General features: G+C 36.3%; 1 protein-coding gene across 10 annotated transcripts in view; it reads left to right on the top strand.

The window, feature by feature from the left end:
• HIVEP2 (HIVEP zinc finger 2) overlaps positions 1–21,743 on the top strand; it is a 145,085-nt gene that overhangs the window by 54,511 nt on the left and 68,831 nt on the right. For 7 of the 10 annotated variants that reach the window (XM_034418935.3, XM_034418934.3, XM_087882836.1 and 4 more), the window contains one exon: positions 8,881–9,095. The exons of the other annotated variants lie outside the window; for them this stretch is intronic. The gene's annotated coding sequence lies outside the window, so the exon portion shown is untranslated. The remainder of the gene's footprint in view (positions 1–8,880; positions 9,096–21,743) is intronic. 10 annotated transcript variants of the gene reach the window in all.

Here is a 21,743-nt window from a genome sequence, read left to right as displayed (position 1 = left end):
TTGAAAGATCTCTGGTTCAATAGTGTCACCGAAAAAGGAAGGATTCAATGCTTCACAATATTCTTCTGTTGTCATTTGTTATTTCCACACCCCCCCCTTTAAGGATAAAGTACAAATAAGGACACGATGAAGTGCTTTACAAATCTTCAGCCCTGTAGATGTTAACAGAATAACAAGAGTTGAGCTATAGCAATGAAATATGGGATCAAGATAACAAAAACAGTCTCTGTGATCATAGGTTGTTGCCCAAATGATACAGGTTTAGGTGAGGGCATGCAGCAGAACTTTCCACAAGACCCAATTCCTCCTCCTCCTCCTCCTCCTCCTCCTCCTCCTCCTCCTCCTCCTCCTCCTCCTCCTCCTCCTCCTCCTCCTCCTCCTCCTCTGTTTACCTCGTCCTCCGTTTACCTCCTGCAGACTTCCTCTTGCCATCCCTGACTGAAAAGTGGAGAACTCTTCCTTTATTGCAGTCACAAAAGCCACAGGAAGATGAGGGGAAGCTATAAACAGTTTTTGTTTTCTTTTTGCATCTGACCATGGTCTGCTGTTGTGCTGCACAGCATCTGCAGAGGTAAGATGTGCTGGGAATGTCAGGGTTTCAAAACAGCCAGATGGAGAATCTCTGCATTTGCAGCAGCAACAGCGGCAGCAGCAGCAGTTGTGGAGGCAGTGCAGCATCTGGAGTGCCTGAGCTGGTGGGTTAACCAGGCAGCCATAAATCAGGCTTTTGGTTGAGTGAATAAAGATGTATTTGCAGCTGGTTTGCACTAGAATGTGCAATAAAAGAGAATATGACAATTTGTTTTCCTTAGGGCTACACAAGTGTTAGCACGTGAAGTATAGGAACCCCTGTGTTTTGTGTTCTTTGAAAAGAATCTGTTCCTATATATGTCCCTCAAAGTAAAATCAGTCACCAAATTTCTATTGTTGTTGGCTCTTGTTTAAAAAGAATAATATTAGAAAACATAACAGACTAATTCTGATGTAGTGTCTTGCGCAGAGGGACTTGGATTTTAAGAGAGCTTGAGAATATGATACCAGTACCGAATAAGATAACACTTCTGCAGGTGAATATTCAAATGCCACTGCATAGAAACACCTGATTCTCGGTATGTATCTTTGGCATGTGTTCCCATATTTGTGTGTATAAAGTTGTAGAAGCAACTTGTCTGGCCATCTGGTGAACCAAATTTATTTTTCAACAACTAGCAGAGATGGTTGAGTCACCATGGTATAACACTTCAAGTGTTGGACTAGGATTAGGAAGGCCCAAGTTTAAGTCTATTCTCAGCTATGGCTACTCATTTTGGATGACTTTAAGCCAGTAACTCTCTCTCTCTCAGCCCAACCTATCTCACTGGATAGTTGTGAGGAAAAATGAACATGTAACTGATACATTTTTCACGTTAGGCTCCTGAAGAAAATGTGGGATATACAAAACTAGACTGCTTAAGTATCTTTTAAGACCACAGAGTATTTACAAACAGAAAGATTAAATATTTGGTACACTTGTAACTTTTGTAGGGATATGCACTGACAGGCTTATTTTAGAAAGGATGCAGTTGTGAGCAGAAACATGAATCTTTGCTTGCCCCCTCCTTTCTTGAAGTATATAGTACATCTATACTTGGATTCAAAGTACCAAAACCCTATGGTTTTTAGCCAAAAACTGAGCCCATGTACTAATAAAGGCTTAAATCTTAGAATTGGCTTATTGATTAGGCTCTATTAAAGTTTGTTGCATTTTAACAACTTGTCTCTGCAAGATTGCTATTAAAGTAACTCCAACACAGCCCTAATATAAAGGATATGTTACATCCTTCACAAAAATACAAATCTGATGGAATTAAATGATGAATATGTCACTAGTTTATATATTGTATTTCTAGTTTCCATTCAGAATAAATAAACAAACATCAAATAATGCAATGCAATCTTTATGTAGTGGTAAGGCTGGAGTTATCACACACCTTATTCCCTTTCTTTTTGTGGTAAAATGGAGTCCCTGCTTCCATGGATTGCAGGAATTTGTGAATTGATAGTTACAAACAGAGAGCCAATTTGGTATAGTAGTTCAGGCACCAGGCTAGAAACCACAAAGCCAGATGAGTTACCTTGGGCCAACTACTCTCTCCCAGTTCGAGGAAGGAGGCAAAAGCAAGTTGCTTCTGAAATCTTATTAAGAATCCTGATACTAGTTCTAGGCACTCACTAGAAGTAACACTGACTGAAAGGCATTAAAAAACAAAGCTCCAGGATGGGAATCTGCAGTCTTAGAGAAGTGATTGAACATTTCCAGAAGTATTCACCATTGGCCATGTTGGCTGGGGTTCTGGGAATTCAGCAATGTTGACTTCATTTAATAAATTGATAACTCCATAGGTATAAATCTGTATAGTACATATACCAGTAGATATATCAGTAGTGATAAGGAAATACAAAGTAAAAGAAGGCTGGGATAGCGTGTATTTTTTTTTAAAAAAGCTTCCTATCTACAAATAACTTTCTTTGTTCGTTTTAAAATTTACTTCTTTAAAGTTATAGCGATAGTACTTAGATTTACTTTAGATTTATATACTGCTTCATAGTCCTTTACAGCCCTCTCCAAGAGGTTTACAGAGCCAGCGTATTGCTCTCAACAATCTGGGTCCTCATTTTACCGACTTCGGAAGGATGGAAGACTGAATCAACCTTGAGCCGGACAGAATTGAACTGCTGAACTGCTGGCAGTCAGCAGAATTAACCTACAGTACTGCATTTTAACCATTGCACCACCACAGCTCTGATGAGAGAAGGAGGTTTGTAAGAGACAAAATTAGATACTCAGAGGAAGGGAATTATACTGCATTACAAGTAGTAAAATATATTATTTCCAGTGCTGAGGACTAAGATTATAAATAAAGGATGAGTCTGGATCTACAATGAAAGGATGTTTGCTGTGAGCTAATGTCACGAGTCAGTTTGGTGTAATGGTTGAGGCACAAGGATACAAATTGGGAGATGTGAGTTCTAATTCTGCCTTGGGCATGAAGCAGCTGTGTTACCTTTGGGCAAGTCACTTCCTTTCAGTCACAGACGGAGGCAATGGCAAAGTTTGCCAAAGAAATTGCAGGGACTAGTTCGGGCAGTCATCAAAAGTCAACACTGACTCAAAAGAGCACACACACAAAGCTAGAGCAATGATGCTAGCAAGGCGGGGTATGCCAGCAAGCAATCTTAATTGCTTTGTATGCCAAAGTCAAAGAGCAGGAGAGTCGTGTTTACCAGAGAAAGCAGAGCTTCTGTTCTTCCATGCAGGCTGAATGGCAGGAGGAAATTCCTATTATTATAAGTGTTACATGTTATCTGATGGCCGTTTTTCTTCTGTCCTGATGTAAAAATGCAAAGCTTTGTGTAGGTCAATTGAACTGTAATACTGTAGGATTATTACATTGGGTCATCTGGGACCAAAAGCAGCTCAAGTGAAAGAAAGAGGCTTGCGATTTCAATTGACTATTCAAAAGATACTATAAATAATACCACATTTTATGAAGAAGAGATTTTCAGAGTGCAAAATAAGTAACTGCATGATGCCTATTGTATTGGGCTTCCAAATGCTTTTGTGTTTTACATTTTAATTTTGAGGTGTGCAGAAGTCAATTTATAAAAGCAGGAAATTATCATTCTATACATTTAATTTAAAATGTATACCTAGTAGACTTCAAAGAATTATACTTCTTAGACTATGGACACTGTTTCATGCACATTCTGTAGTATACCACTGCAGTTTCTTCTAGTTAGATATAATTAGACTGCTTGAGTGATTTCTTTATATTAAGGAAAAAATAAAACTGCCTTATTCTCATCCATGTTTCCTCTTCTCATATTATATTCAGAAAATCTGTATCTTGGCCCAAATAAGCTTTGGGAGGAAGTAAAATGAAACAGTGGAATAAATAATGTGCACAACAATTTTCTTATTTGCCACTTCCTTCTAAAACTAAGAGTCGCTTGTTGGTAAGATGTGCCACTATATACATTGGTTTAATAAATAAAAATAAATTACTCCTATCCCAAGTAAGACTTAGTCTCACAAACTTTTGGAACTACATAAAGAGATAAGTGTCTATCTTGATTAAAAAGAGAAGCCTCCCTATGCTACTAGTAAGTATTAGGAAAGAGAAAATATTTGAATGCAAGCTTATCTAATTTTCATTTGCAAATCAGTTCCCAAACTCCACAGTTTTCTTTGGAAATGTCCCTTTCTCTGAATTCTGCAAAGCAGGTCAGCAAACAAGAAGTATTAGGGAGAAGAAACACATGCAAATACTATTAAGACAAAATATAGTGCGCTATATTTGTACATAATCAGTGCAAAATAATTTGCAAAAAACTGCAACATATTAAGCTAAAATGTTAACATTTGGGGCAGTGTGCACAAAAATGAATAAAAGTTATACTGCAAGCTTTTGTTTAAAAAAATCTCAATCTAGCATAAGAATGAGATAGATTAAAATAAGAATGGCCACATGAGAAATGAGAAACAAAAATGGTCAGATTCATAGAAATGAAAAACTGATTATATGCCCTCAAGTTGTTTTGTTTTCTACATAGACAAATCACTATAAATTTAATCAAAAATTGTTATGACCCTGATACATCTAGGAAAGAAATGACAGACTTTTTAGGTGGCTCTAAAAAGTGGAGCTGATGACGCTGGCAGAATGAAGAACTGGCAAGTAGACCAGCTCTTTATAATTCCTCTCCAGACAAGGGGGAGGACATGAGATTGCCTACAATTCTCCTAATAGCTGCTTGTCACCAGGAGTCTGCAAGACAGCTATTTCAGAACTAAATTGTTAATTACATAACTCTTCTTGTGTTACTTCTTCAAGGTCATCCCCATATTCTATAAAAATCAGATATTATGCATTATGTTAGCCTGTACTTTCTTATTTTCAGAATTCGCTAATACTTTCATACTATTTTATACAATGAACAATGAAAGCATATTCTACAGTATCTGATGTTTATAAAAACAACCAGATCAACAAATCACTCATACTTTATCACCAGTCAATTCTTGAGGAGAATCAGTTGGTGCAGTAGTTAAGACACCAGGTTAGAAACTAAAAGATTTTGAGTTGCAATCCTGCTTTAGCACAAAGTGATGTGGGTGACCTTGGGCCAGGGGTGAAATGCTCCCGGTTTGGAGCAGTTCAGCTGAACCAGTAGCCATGGCGGCCGATGGTTCGGAGAACCGGTAGCAATGGCGGCGTGAAGCTCTGCCCACCTGCCCGGTCATCGTTACTTCCTGGTTTTAACCAGGTTTTAATCAGGAAGTAACCTGTTTTTTACCCTCTGCGCATGTGCAGAGGGTCCAAGCGCATATATGATGTGCGGCACGTGCACTTCCAAACCGGTTGGGAAGGTAAATAGATTTCACCCCTGCCTTGGCCCATTCAATCTCAGTTCTTGGTAGAGTTACCAGACATCTGGCAGAAGGCGGACATGTCCTCCTTTTCCTCCTGATGTCTTTTGTCTGCCAAACATAGTCTTAAAATAAAATATTGTTCAATTTTGAGTGTCTTAGTGCTTTTTTTTTTTTTTTTTTAAATTGGATTGTTTTTAGTAGTCATTCAAATTTTATGTATTGTGACGTGGTAACTTGTCTGTTTCTTTTCTGTTGTCATCAAGAGAATGAACAGCCTAGATTTATGTTATTTAATTTATTTCTTAATTCCAATATTCGGTTTCTATTTAGCCTCTTGAAATTCAATTTCACTGTAGTCCATAGATCACATGACTTCTCATACATTTCTATGGTGAAATTTGTGTAGTGCGTTGGCATCAACTAAATGATTGTCAGCATATGTTCTTGAAAATAAAGATTTGTTGGAAAAATATTGTGATTGAAGAACCAGCCTTTCTAATTCTGGAAAAATTAATTTCATATACTTGAGGCCCAAGTACTTTGCAGTTTTGTCATTTTCTCTATAATTTTTGTTATGGATGCCATGAGAGTTAAATGGTTAGTGTGTCTTCTTTTCCAATTGTCTATGTGCTCCTTCACCTATTTAAATATCTGGTAATCCTAGCCATAGGGGGAAAAAAATTGAAGGCAAATTACTTCCAAAAATCTTGCCAAGTAATCTGCAAAAATTTGTCCAGGCAGTTGCCAGGAGTTGATTTGAAGAATCAAATCATAGTTTGATTCCAAAATATTGCAAACTCTTCATAAATAATTGGGCCATTTCAATTATTTCATGCCATTTCTTTTCTTTCATGTTTTAGTTCAAGTGAAATTCATTTACATATGCAAATACTGGTAGTCCTTGACTTACGATCACTTATGAGCCCAAAATTTTTGTGGCTAAGTGAGACATTTATTAGGTTTTCTTCCATTTTATGACCTTTCACAGCTGCGAATCTGGCTTTCCCCATTGACTTTGCTTGTCAGAAGGTAGCAAAGGAGATCACAAGACCCCGGAACACTGCAACGGTCATAAATGTGAGTCAGTTTCCAAGCATCTGAATTTTGATCATTTGACCATGGGGATGCTGCAATGATCATTAGTGTGAAAAGTGATCATAAATTACTTTTTTCAGTGCTGTTGTAAGTTCGAATGGTCACTAAATGAACTTATAAATCAAGGACTACTTGTATATGTAGGAGTTAGGTTGAATGAAATTAAATGTACATATGATATAAAAATAATATTTGTGGTATCTCATTTTAAAAATACACAATAGTGTACTATTTTGAAATAGTTTTAGGCAGTTTTAGCCATGGGTAAATAGGAAAAGTAATTATAGATAGTTAAGAATGGCTGAAAATAGTTTTATTGACTCATATTTTTAGGACATGTGTTCATAAATCTTAGTTGTGGTGTTTTGAATTGCCTCTGTACGATGCAAAAAAGTCCCTCACACATCAAGTTCATCTGGCTGCATGCCTTGAACCCTTCTGGGACTAATAGATCTATTCAAATTATAGTGCACTAGAAACAAGTTTTGCTGTATTTGTTAAGATTAATTTAAAACGGACGAAACGTCATAGTTTTTATAATTTTTCTTTCTTTTTATTATTGCAATTTACAGATTGCGTTATTTCAAAAGTACCAGAGTTCCACCCCTGGCAAGACATTCCTCTTTCTTACCACATAAGCGCTATCATGATCTTTAAACTGCTTTGGGAGTTCCTTGACTAATTCCCTAAAGTAAATCTTGCGGGTGCTGTTTGATTTAATGTAGTAAGGAACTACATTAAAATGGTGTTGATTTTTTTTTTTTTTATTTGAAGCCATATTGTGCCCAGGAATAACGATGAAAATTGCTGCTGTTGAATTTCTTTCTATCAGCTCTCTTAAAGCTAGCTTCTGCCATGATCAGACTGATGAATTCAAGCATCACTTGAACTACATGGCTACTATTATCTCACAATTGCTCTTATGCCACTCACAAGGTCTTCCGAGAAAGAGAAACTGGAGCTGCTCTTTTTATAAAGCGTATCTGATAATCCTGGTGGGTGTGGAGGGCTCATAGATCACAGGTATACTTCTACCACCTGATTCAGGTAATGTTAAATCTCCAAATAAAGAAACTCTTTCTTCAAACCATTCTTTTTTTCGTGTGCAGAAGAAACTATGATTAGCAGCACAAGATGATAAAGTACAGCAAGGGAGCGTAGCCATTTTGTTACAGCTCTTCATTCCGTAAGATTGAATTTTTTTTTTTTTTTTTAGAATTTTAAGTACCATCTGAATATATCTAGTATAGATATCAGTACAGTCTTGTACAATCTTTCATCAGTTTATTTTTTTTTTCAAATATCTCATAGAATTTATTTCCCACCTTTATTTGGTAGAACTCAAGTGGCACGCATAATGCTTTTGTCTTCTATTTTTCCCACAGCAACAACAACCACAACAACAACGCTGAGAAAAAATGAGCTACCCCCATATCACTGAACTGGCTTTCAGGCCTAAGGAAAGAACTAGAACTCACGGTCTCCTAGTTTATAGTCAGCACCTTAACTGTTATGACAAAATTGATTGAAAGTAGGCCAATAATATTAGGTTGCATCCAAAGCTGTAATGCTTTGTTGCCATCTAATAGTTGGCTAGATTTTTACAGCCTGAATATGGTAGCTCTGAAAGACATTCTCATTCTAGAATAGTGAAATATAAATCAGTGGTTATTTAGATTGGGAGAGAAATAATAGGTGCTAGACTGTTGGCAAAATATCTGCATTTTTATGCAGTGTGGTGCAAGTCTGTTTCCATGTTATTGCTTCTAAATCACAGCTGGATGCAAATCAGATAAACTTTATTTTAAAACTAAGCATCTGGCATTAACCGTTCCTCAGTTTGAAGGCCTCTAATACTCATACATAGCTTAATACACTAAGTGGTAAATTGAAAATACTGCTGATTACAATTGAATAGACCCCCGTTGTTTTTGTTTCAATATTGTTGGGCCAAGTTTTCAGAATACCATGTTCTCTTTATGGCATCTTTTAGAGCAGGGCTCTCAAATTCGCGCCCCATGGGCCGGATGCATCACGCGCTGGCCACGCCTACACCCGGTTTAGCAAAGGGGGAAAAAGTGATACGTCACGTGAGGCCGCCATGACGCTGCGAATTTGTCACCCCTATTTTAGAGTTATGGAACTGTTATGTCAAAATAACATTAATAAGTCTTATATCACTTCAACAATGGCTGAGCCATGCTATGACAAAGTTTTAAGTTATATATGGGGAAAGGATCATAATATTTTGAACATCCAGTCCGATATTATATATTTCTATCATTCTTAACTCTGTTTTGCTGGATTGCCCTATCTCCATTTCTGTTAAATTTTATTGTTTTAATCTCCTATAATTTTTTTTTTTTTTATAGAAAATAAGTTGCTGTTTTCCTGGATACTGGTGAAAATTGCATTGGACAGCAAACACAGAATGCTAATTTGGAGACAGGAAGAGAGAATAAATACCACACTTCTCCCTGAGTCCTGTTTGGGATAAATCAGCTTGATGTCACCAATGAATATTTCTTTAGAGGGCTGTTAAGCTAGGGCAAGCAGAACTGCCAGCATTTACACACTGGAGAGAAACGTGAGTGCTTAGCAAAATCTGTGTGCTAAAAATAATTTGCACTTTTATTTATAACAATGTTATCTTCATTGGGAAGAGACAGGTAGAAGTGTGTATCATAGGGCAACAAATGCATCTTTTTACTGTAACTTTTGTAACATGACTGTAACCTTGTTGCTGGTATACTTAAGATTTATATTGACTGTTTCCCTATGACTATCAGTTGTACCTTATGATTCTTGACGAATGTATCTTTTCTTTTATGTACATCGAGAGCATATGCACCAAGACAAATTCCTTGTGTGTCCAATCACACTTGGCCAATAAAGAATTCTATTCTATTCTATTCTATTCTATTCTATTCTATTCTATTCTATTCTATTCTATTCTATTCTATTCTATTCTATTCTATTCTATTTTTTTCATCATTGCTTATTATCTGGTGGAGATAAATCCAGAGACAATGAGATAGTCTTCATTGTATTGTATAAAATAATTTTCATATAGCTTTAAGCCTACTTCCCAACAAAATCTGTATTTGAACTACAACTCCTACAAAACTTTATTTTTATAAAGTTGTCATGCTTTTGTATTAATATAAAGTTTATTGCAAAGTTATTCTTGGTACTGAGGGAAGGGGATATTTATACCTCTGGGTTGAACTGTAGAGTTATTAGTGCTCTCTGAGTTTGGTTCTTTTCTTGCAGATGTTTCACTACCAAACTAGGTAACATCATCAGTGCTACAAGAAAATGGGTTTGCTCTCATTTTATATACTAGTGGCTTGCTCTGTCAGTGTCAGTGGAAATGGTCTTAGTCGTTCCTTGATTAGGCTGTTGTTTACTGTTAGCTTGTTTGGCTGTGTTGGTAGTTCATTGATTAGGGTATGTTTACTTCTTGATTGTTGGCCTAGTGTTATCTCTCTTCATCTGTTCGTCTGGATGTTGATTACTGATTATGTATTTTGAGTTTTTTATTTCCTTTTGAGCTTTTTAATTGTCTCCTTTGAATGATATGTAGATAATACCATTTATAATCAATATGTATAAAATGTACATAAAATGTATATAACATGAGAGCAAACCCCATTCCTTTCTGGCACTGATAATGGCACTGATAATGTTATTAGTTTGACAATGTCTGGAAAAAACCCCTATCAAGCTCGGAGAATAGGAATGACCCTTTGGAATTTTGCATGATTTCAGATTGAGAAATAAAAATTAAATAACAAGTTTAGCTGCCTAGGATTGACTAAAGTACAATAAGAGTTAGATATAAAAATAATTTAAGATATGCTACAAAGGCAGTTTAAAATTGTGAAAACTAAATCAATACTTGAAAAAGATTTAAAATCCATAGAGAAAAATGCTGCTGTAACATTTCTTTTCAAATCTCATCCAACTGGTTAGATTTATTTATTAAAGCAATTCAACAAAATGCTTGCTAGTTCTTAGGGGAAACAAAAGCGTGTAATGTCACCCATTATGTTCGTCTATTTGTTTTGCCAAGCTCAGACTAGTCCTTTCGTGTATTTTATCCTGAAACAAAAAAAAAGCAAGAAATGTTCCAACATTTTAATTCTCCATAGTACATTTTCTTAGCAGTGTTTATGACTCTCAATGTAAAATATTGTCCCATTTCCTTTAAGGAATTTTTCTTGGGCTGGAATAACCAGAATATAAGAGTTTTGAAATTGAAGGACATCACTAAATGGCTTTTGGGTGATGGGGGAATGAGCCAGTAATTTCCTTCTCCTTCCATCTTATGAAAGTCATATCAATGACTTGCAAAAAAGAACTTGACTGAGGACTATATACAGTAGATGTGGAATCTGAACACAAAAACCTTCTCCAGTCCTTTGTAGCTAGAAATTCGTGTTCAGAGTACAGTGTGCACAAATGCACACATAAGTCTCTATGATCAGGTTGCTCTTCCTCCTGATATCTAAAAGGACCAGTTTTGCTTTAAAATGGAAAATAAACGATGGTGAAGTGGGTTGTCTTCTCCAGAATGAGTGACAAAGCATTGGAGAAATTTAAGATGATGAGCGGCTGGAGTTTTGCCAACATTGCTTTTTGTATGCTATCTATATCTATATACCGTTTTTTCTTGGGATATGTTTATTTGGGGAATAGATGATTTCAGAGTACATACATTGTTTTTCCCCTCCTATGTTTCTCCACAACAACCCTTGTGAGGTATGTAGGGTTTAGAAAGAGTCAAGTTTAGTGACATTTGATGTTTCTAGTCCAAAATTTTAATCATCACATCACATGGGCTGCCTGCTTCGTGGGTAAGAAATTTTGGCTCCTTAGAGGTATCTCTGAGTTGCATCCCTCACTTTATCAAGGATATGTAAATGGTTGCAAATATAGATAGTAAGCGTACTTATCATTGAAAGCAGCAAATGTAATGGGAAAAAAATTGCCCCTTCGGCTAGAATCTGTGGTCCAGGTCAGTTTGAGGCACAGAAGACTAAAAAGTAAGGAATCCTCAAGAAGTGTTTCAACATATATCTCTCCTCCTAATAATATATAATACATGATTTACAAAATATTGTTCCAGATTTTTTGCTCAGGCAATCTGTTAAAATAAAGAGAATAAATACTCAATTTCTTTTCTTCGTTTTGTTAAAAGGTTATTGCTTTGTAAAAAGGTGAAGTCAGTTGCTTTTAAGTTGCTTTTATTCATATACAGCCAGTGAAGGTTTTTATGGGGAGAGGGGGGCTGAGGAAGAGGAGAAGAAAGTGCAAAAAATGTATATAGTAAACAGATTAACATGCATGTGGAAATGAAATTTTTTAAAAAAACTAGTAAATGAAAAATAAACAAGGTAAAAGTAAACCTTACATGTTGCATTTTCTACCCAGCATGTCTCATTCTTCTGAATGTAGGCAATGTGGTATCCAGACATTTACCAATACTTTTAATACTGTAACTTTTTAAACCAGCTATTTAATGTTAGTTCTGTTTGCTACAAAAGCTCAAACTCCAGCATTTCATTGCCACCTACAAGCAACAAATTGACTTTAGGTCTCTTGTAAGAATATCTAAATGTAGGCTGTTGAATAATCCCTTTGAGGGCCCTGTAACTATTTTTATGCCTGGATATGCGTCATCAGTGGGTATTTTCTCTGGTGACTAGCTTACATCAGTAGGTCTCCTATCATACATTCTATATGATTGATGGGAGTCACTGCTGCTCTTTAGCGTTTATCCGTGACCTCAAAGAATGGACAACTGGAATTTACAGGCTGTTGCAGTCTTTGGAGTGACTGGAGAGATGGACAGATGGTATTCTTCTGATAAATTCAGGTACTGCTGGAGATGCAGTTCGGTGGGGAAGGGGGGAAGTGGAAGGGTGCTCCTGGTCTCCGAAGCTGTTAATTCCAGCTTGGGAGGGGGGAGGGGTCTGTTTTCATTGGAAAGGTACACTTCCCTAGCCAAAAGGGAAGAAACTGCAGGCAGATTTCAAGGTGCAATGTGTTGCTCGTGTTGTTTCCAAGTGATATACGCTACTGCAATGTGGCAAGAGCAGTGTGCTGTGCTTCAGTCAGGCTCTCTGTTACTGAAAGATTGCTTGCTGCTTTGCAGCTTGGAGGGGGATGCTCTGGAATGTAATGCTGACCAAAGGCTGCACCCGTGTGGGCTCTCCTTTTCTTAAGCAAAACAATAAAATAAAACAAAAATGGGGGGGGGGGAGAAGGAGGGAGCGAATTCAATCCAGGGTGAAATTGTAAGGTGCAGTGAGTAGGGCAGCAGCTCTTGAACTGGCGGGGTGCACCTGCCTCCAGGACCTGCAGAAATGCTGGAAACAATTAATTTCCTGATCTCTCTCAAGTCGTTTCTCTGAGGGGAAATCAGTAGTGCTCATACATACACATTACTACTTTATCCCCTTCCGTTCCTTTCCTTTGATTGCTTGCCACCTCCCTCCCCACCCTGCTTCATCCTACCGCATGTGTAAATGAGGCTGCAGTATACTTGTGCGGGGCGCGTTGTGCGAGGATAGCTGAAAGCAGAGAGCTGGCTTTGGGCACTTTTCCTTTCTTTCTGTCTTCCTTTTCTTCCTCCTGTTTACTCCTTTCCACCGAAACGTGATGGCCATGGATGCCATGCTCAACTCTCGGTGACCTCTGACTTGAGGACTGTCAAGAGCTCTTTTGCTGGCAGTCAGGCTGACAGGGGAATGGCAATAAGGTGCATAAATACTAGAGGAATGAGGAGCCGAAAATAACCATGCAAATGCTCTGTGGCTGCATGAAGAGACTGCTGGGTATTTTGCCTGTGAAACTGGGTAGTGGAAGGGTCATGGAAGGTGGTTTTCTCGTTTTCCTCCAGGGGAAATTTCTTCTGCTATGAGTGGGAATCCTTTGAGTGGGATAACTCTGCCTGTTCAGCCTCAAAGGGGGGGGGGAGGGAGAGGGGAAGGAAGGAAGGAAGGAAGGGAGGAAGGAAGGCAGGCTTGTTTTTCATGAACTGGGATCTCAGAGAGTTGTCCCAATATATTTCAGGAAGGCTGATCTGATGTATTATTTTTCATTATTGCTAAACCTGGACTTGGGCTATCAAGGATTCTAAAATCTAGTATGCATCCATGGCTTTGTCTAAAAATTAAACATAAAAAAAAAAGATCTTGATCTGGTGTTTGACGTGTTAAGATTACATGCAGTCCCACATGGGTCTCATCATAGGCTATTAAGTTATTAGGCCAAGAGGTTTTGCATCATTGGGAAAACTGACAGATTATTGGTGCTTTGACATTTTCTCTCTAAGGAAGCAGAACTCCTAACATTAGATGTTGGAAGATGTTTGGGGTTAACTAAGGCAGTTGTGATTATACTGGTCTGGGTTCTCTTCTTCCATTAATGCATGATTGCTGGATTTGAGAAGCATGTAAAACTGTTTCTATAGTGCAGTTCTATCCATCTTTGCCCCAGATAAGCCCCACTGAATTTAATGAGGCTAGATAAATCTGTATGTAGCCTTAGAAAATAAAAACATTCAAGTATATTCTTTAATATGTGATAGCTAATAGAATGAGAAATGTACATGGTTGTGCATGGTACTTTATTTCAAGAGCCTTTGATGACTCATGCCAAGTTGGTTATATAATTCACAGTCTGCAAAAGGTTAAATTCAAAATCTTGATGGGATTGAGTCATTTGTTGGGGAAGAAAATCACTAACCTCTTCTGGAGTTTAGTGCTTACAATATTTATAGTGTATGCTTTTTGCCTATGTATTTCTGAAGCATCAGGAAGCATCCAGGTTTCAAAAAATAAATTTAAAATGCATTTCAAAACAGTAGAATAAGTGGGTTCTGTTTGTGTTATTCTGAATGTTTAAAGTAATGAAGCAGTTTGTCCCAAGATTCTTATTACTTTTAAGTTGCAGTTGCAGGTTTTGGGTAAAATCTAACTTGACTCAATCACTTGAGCTGCCTAAATCACTTTTCATTTTGATGTCTGTTTGTCTTATGACATTATTTAATCTAGTTACTTTAGATTAAAACTGAACATTTGAAAGCATATGTAGAACAATGAATACCTTTTGGAGGGAGATGTAGGCACATAGTAAAACATGTTTACTGAGTCCTAATCACCTAATATACATTGGATGATGGCAAGTTGGATACAGAGGATGTATATTGTACATCTCCATAAGGATACAGATAGGTAGATTTAAGTGTTCCTTTCCAATGTTACAATATAATTTGTTGCTGTATTCAGGAATTATGTAATTATTTCCAATTTTTTATCTATTTAAATAAAAATAAAAGCAGGCAATAGTTCTATTTGACACAAAAATTACTAACTTTAAACACAAAACTCCTCACAACACAATTGTTATGGTAGGTTTGATATATGATACATAAATATTACTTCTAATTTTGGTTAATTCATATCCTAAAAATGTGGTATCCAGAATGAGTGGAATTAAGGGTATGTAATACTTTGGTTTTGATGGCAAAAATATTTGCCATACATCTTTTCTCAGGATCATGGTGTGGCCATGCCACCTTGGGAAAAGACATAGCTGCTTTAACGAGTTGGCAGCTAGTGCTAGGTGAACATTACAAATAAACTTTTTCCCTTTGAATATGCCTTCCTTCCTTCCTTCCTTCCTTCCTTCCTTCCTTCCTTCCTTCCTTCCTTCCTTCCTTCCTTCCTTCCTTCCTTCCTTCCTCATAAAGCTTCTCTATCTTTGGGTGGCAATGATGATTCTGGGTGACATTATTATTATTATTATTATTATTATTATTATTATTATTATTATTATTATTATTTATTAGATATTAGATATTATTAGATATTATTAGATACTACTATATAGGTATTAATGCTTTGACTGGTGAAAAGATTACTTACAGCTGGGAAATACTAGGAACTAATGAACTGTTCTATGGCCTTGGAAAGGAACCATTATATAGGAAGGGTGCTAGAAAAAGAAATAATATTTCCATTCACTTCAGAGATGTTATTGCTCTTCCTTTTGTGCAATATGTGGATTTTATATATTTTGTACAAAAGAGCTGTGGCGGAGCAGTGGTTAGAATGCAGTACTGCAGGCTACTTCTGCTGCCTGCCGGCTGCCTGCAATTTAGCTGTTTGAATCTGACCAGGCTCAAGGTTGACTCAGCCTTCTATCCCTCCGAGGTTGGTAAAATGAGGATCCAGATTGTTTGGGGCAATATACCAACTCTATAAACTGCTTAGAGAGGGCTATACAGCACTGTGAAGCGGTATATAAGTCTAAATCTATTGCTAGTGTTCTTATAACAGTTTCAAACTGCATCACCCATTTATACTTTTTATGCCCTATTAAACTGTCCAGAATAACTGGTTTTTAGGTGGCATATACATTTAATAACAAATAAATAAATAAATTAACATATTAAGTAACATAAGTAAACATGCTAAGTGTTTACATGAGGTACTTATAGTTTACTAAAAATTGTTTTATTGGTAAAAGGGATAGTTATTTATATATTTCTAGTTAATGAAATAGTTCTATATTTCAAGTATTTCCTTTCTGAACTGAAAATTAACTGCGTTTATTTTATCTTTTTTTTAAAAAAAAAAACAAATGTGTTTTAAGTGACTACACTCAGTAACTGCAGATGTGGCCTAGATGCAGCTGACAGGGTCAAGATGTGTATAGATGAATCGTCACCCACTTGTTTAGTCTATCTAAAGTACCAGTTCATCTGTAGCACTAAAAAAAATGCATTCTGAATGATGGAATGATTTCATATCAGTTCTAATTAAATAACAAATGAAGCAATAAACAGGATGAGATGCAACCTTTGACTGGGCTTCAATTTTGTTTTTAAATTAATAATTAACATTAACAATTCTATTCATGTAATCTTAAAATACTGTTAAGTTTCATTGTGTTCGATAAGTAATTTTGCATAATAGATCAGTACTTGGGGATTAAAATGCATTCACCATCAGCTTCTTTAAAAATACAGGAAGCAAGAAATAAAATTCTGAATTCAGTGTGAACTTTTCATGGTTTCTCATTTTTAGTATCAGCTTTTCATTGCCGAATTTAATATGCGAAAAGATATTTGACATTATTTTAGCAAAAATGATAATGAGATTGAGTTGCTAAATTTAGCTAGAAAACTATACTATAATTGAATTCTGGTAGAAAAGTAATGTTTTTAATAGAAGTGAGTTTGCAATTGCTTGGAAGTTTACAATAATTTACCTAAAATGCTTCATAGCTAAAATTGTTGGTTTCATGTATTCTGTTCATTATTGAAATAAATAAAGTTAATTATGTGCAAATTTTATTTTCATCCTGGTGCTAAATGTTTATTGCCAAAAATTTGTCAAAAATGGTACAGGCACTTCATTAAGAGATTATGTTGTTCAGTCTATATTTAAAAAGATGGCAGTGGCTATATCAATCAGTTAATGAATCAATCAAATGTAATGAATGAATGAATGAATAAATGAAAAAAATTAGAGCAAATTATATTGATAAGACACTGGTGCAGTTGAATCAACTTCAGGGTTTTGGGGTTTTTTTTGGATAATATTGTTTATCTATACTTTCCCGCAGTTTCAGTGTACAACTTGTTCTAGAACAGAGGCCCCCAACCCCCGGTCCATGGACCAGCACTGGTCCACGGCATACCAGCAACCAGGCCGTGCAAACAAGTGAAGCCCCATTTGTGTGATGCTGGCAGCACGCAAAATCATATCCCCTCTGGTCCGTGGAAAAGCCTCTGGTCCCTGGTGCTCAAACGTGGGGGACAAGGCTGTTTCACCCTGTTACTTTTTCTGGAGTTCTCAGCAATATTTGATTCAATCATCCATGTTATTCTTCTACAGAATATAATGAAGATTGTAGTCAGTTTGGTACAGTCATTAAGGATTAGGCTAGAAACTGGGAGACCATCAGTTACAGTCCTGCCTTAGTCTTGGTCTGTCCCCCTCTCTCTTAGCCCTAGGAAGCAGGCAAGGTACAATTATTTCTGAAATCTTGCCAAGAAAACTACAGGAACTAGTTTAGCAGTCTTGATTTGAAAGCATTTCCCCCGAAAAATTCTGAAGAAGACATTAGATTGCTTAAAATCTAGTAAATTATATGACGTTACAAGAATGCTGTTTTTACCTGGTCAAAAGTCTTTACCGTAGCTCATGTTCATAGTTCTGCTCATATTGAACTTATGCTTGAATTTCTATGTTGCCTACTTCTCTACTCCTAATACAAATACAGAAGCAGATTGGCTGTACAGTGATTGCCAGCTTGCCTAGTCATTAAGACACAGAAAAAGTATAAAGTGCATATGAAGTTCATATTATAAAGAATGGCAGCTGCTTACACTACTATTTCTCAATATTGTCTTCATGGGACAAAGCCAAACACATGAAAGACACCCCCCCCCCCAGATTTTGGGTTTATCTTACTTACTGTCTTTTTTTTCAAGTAAACATTGAAAACCAGGCTCAAGGTTGACTCAGCCTTCCATGCTTTCGAGGTAGGTAAATTGAGGACCCAGATTGTGGGGGCAATAAGCCAACTTTGTATAGAACAACACTGCTTAGGGAGGGCCGAAAGCCCTAATAAGCAGGTATATACAAAAAAGTATGCAGGCTATTGCTATAATGCATTGTAAGCCGCCCTGAGTCTATGGAGAAGGGTGGCATATAAATTGGACTAATAAATAAATAAAAATTAAAATTCTGTTTTTAAGCACTGTTTACTGACCAAACATCATGTTGCTACTTTAGTAACCTAGCACATGTTGCATAGTTTAGTTTGCTCATGAAATCGTTGTACTTAGTATATTCTATTTAAAATCATTGTTTCATACATTTAAAGGGGTGATGTAGGTGTTTGTGCCACATGATCTCAAATGAGTAAAAAATATTTACATATATCAAACCTATACTAAATCTAAAAAAGTCACTTAATATTCTTAATATGGAACTTTTATTTTTATTAAACCTTTGGCTCCTTCTTCCTGCTCTGTTTTTTTGTAAAGTTCAGTGGCCGGATGGAGGCCTGCTTCCAATTAAAAAACCCATTGATTTACTCTCTATTTCTGAGCATGAAGTACAATACTTCCTCCTTTTTAATCTTACATTCTGAGAAATGAATGAGCCCACTCCATAGCACTACCTGTTAGGGCCCAGTCAAGCTGCCAGGACATGAACAAAACCTCTACAGAACTGATTTAGAGAGACATTACTTCCTTTTTTCTTCACTAGTAAAAATGTCAGTGCCCTTGGGAGATACATCTTCAGAATAATAATTGCAATGATGCTATATACAAGAAACTTCCATTCACAGTTTTGGACGATTGCATTGGATCGGAAAAATGTTCCACTCTAAGAACATTCCATTGAATCATAGTGTGGAAAGACTCCTAAGAGGCGATCAAGTCAAATCCCCTGCACACTGCAGGAGTCACTATACCTACTCCACTAAAGGATATTCCAGCCTCTGCTTGAAAACTTCCAGGGAAAGAACCTACTCCCTAGGCTAGGGTAATTTACAGCACTGATTGACAGCTCTTACTGTCAACGAAGTCTAGTTGTGTTTATATCCCTGATGTTTCATCCCAATAGTTGTAGTCTTACCATCTGGAGCAAATAAGAATATTCCTGACTTACAACCTGTTGCTTAGCCATCTTCATCATCTGCAGTCATGTGACCCCATTTCAAGTGCTTGGAAAATAGTCTGCATTTACAGCAATTTGTAGCCTCTTGCAGTCACATAACAGTGATTTACGATATTTTGCCCAAAACTGGCATTTACAGCTGGTTTTTTTTAGCAAAAATTCCCCCTACTGATCAATGAGTCCACTTAATAGTCATGGCATTCACTTTACAGCCACGGATTCACTATATGCCCATAGTGATTTACTTAACAACTGCCACTTTGCAATCATCAAAAAGACCTTCCTAATAGTGAGGACAATTAACCAGTGGAACAGCTTGCCATCAGAAGTTGTAGCTGCTTCATCCCTAGAGGTTTTTAAGGAGAGACTGGACAGCCACCTGTCTGAAATAGTATAGGGTCTCCTGCTTTGAGCAGGGAATTGAACTAGAAGACCTCCAATGTCCCTTCCAGCTCTATTATGATTGATTGTGATTTATTACCATAATGGGCAGGTTCCATTATGGTCATAAGTGGAGGACTACCTGTTAAATCCAAACCCTTTCCAGTGTGACAATTTTCAGATATTTAAAGATATGCCCACTCAACCAAACTCTTTAATTTCATCTGTGATAATAGCCTTTTTAAGGCTACAATTCTTTGCAGGTTTATTGGAGAACTGATGGTTGAAATCAGTAGGACATGCATCCAAATAAACATGCATAGAAGACTCTTTACTCTAAAATAACCTTAATGCACTTTCAGGAAAGCACTGTCAATACTGTTGATTTTTTTTTTTTTAAATGGAGATATTGAAAATCATAGATAGTTCATCAAAACCACCTTTATTATTTTAATTGGATATTCTTGACTGAAAGCATGGCCTGATAGCTCCTCTGCCATTACATAATAATGGCCAAGTAACTCATTTGTTGTATTTTTGATTTATATACAAACTGTTCTTTGGAGTATGAAATTTGATATGCTTTGACAATTTTGAATCCAGTTCAGTCCTGCTGGAAAAATGCCGTTGATTATAATATAGGCAGAAAGTAGACCTAAATCAGAGAGATACAGATCTATTTTGATTGCATCTTGGTCCAGGGGTGAAATCTACTTACCTTCCTTACCGGTTCGGAAGTGCACACACCGCGCATGTGCAGAAGGTAAAAAAACATTACTTCCTGGTTAAATCCAGGAAGTAATGACACCCGGGTGGCCATCGCTACCGGATCACCGAACCACAGGGAAAAATTGCTACCGGATTGGGTGATCCGGTCCGATCCAGGATGATTTCACCCCGTCCTGGTCCCTACCCATCAAAGTCATTTTTAAATCTACACTAAATGTCATTTCTGGCTAGTGATGAGGAATGGTGGTTGCATTTCTAAGGTACAAATGAGGAAATGGTGAAATATACAAAAAAATGCTGGGCAAAAATTGCCAGGATGTTGTATTGGTGATGAAGGTATCTGAAACGTTTGGATTCAGAGAATGTATGAAATTAGATAGAGCTCACAAAATATTTTAAAATATTTTGTTGATTCCAAAGATTCCAGCCTGTGCTGATTAGCTAGAGAAGAATTTGAAATGATATTTGTGAATATTTTATTTTCATCAATTCAAATTAATTACTTTTAATTAATATATCTTGATTTCCTATCTTCTATCTAGATTTTTATATAGACTATTCTGTCATTTGTAGTTCAATCTTAAAAGCACTTACGGTGTGTTTAATCAGTCTGAATGTCCTAGAACTAGAAATCAAATAAATAAATAAATAAATAAATAAATAAATAAATAATAAACAAACAAACTTAGGTTTGAATAGATACACTTATAATCTTGCCCTCAAAACATATTTTACTACAATTCAAAAATCTTTTACTACGGTATTTGATCAAACATTTTGTACTGAATATGAAAATTGTACAAAAAAACTAAGGTATTATTGTAGGATTTCTGGGCTACCACAATACTATCCTCCTTCTCTTCTGTACAAAATAATTTTATCTGGCAGATCTCCATTCCAAATTGTGCTACTTGCCATATAACACAAGTTTAATAAATCATTTTTCTTTTTTCTTTTATAAAATAATTTTTATTGAGTATTTTACATTTTAAAATCAAACACACAATAGCAAAAGAAATCAAGAGACAAAAACAAAAAACAAAAACACACATACACCAGACATTAAAATACAATACTAACAACAGATATGTACAATTTTACAACTTTCTGTATCGATTTATGTCTTTACTCTTAGGTTTTATCCTCCCGCTCCTTCTCTTTATTTTTAAATATTCATAATTAACTGTTTTGTTAGCCGAATCATTATTTACATTTATATCCAGTATGTTAATATCTAATTTCACTTTATATTCTTATTTCTTAATTTGGTTTCTGTTTTCCAACCATGTATAAAACCTATTCCACACTTTATAATAATCCGAATATTCTCTTTCTTTGATCTCCATCGTTAATTTATCCATTTCGGTGCATTCGAGGATTTTCTTTATTATTGTTTCTTCTGATGGTGTATTGGT

This window comes from Pantherophis guttatus, chromosome 1 (assembly GCF_059756535.1).
Source record: "Pantherophis guttatus breed Tessera chromosome 1, ASM5975653v1, whole genome shotgun sequence".
NCBI classification, from domain to species: Eukaryota; Metazoa; Chordata; class Lepidosauria; order Squamata; family Colubridae; genus Pantherophis; species Pantherophis guttatus.
Note: the sequence above shows the minus strand (reverse complement) of the source record. Positions and strands in the feature narration are given on the sequence as shown.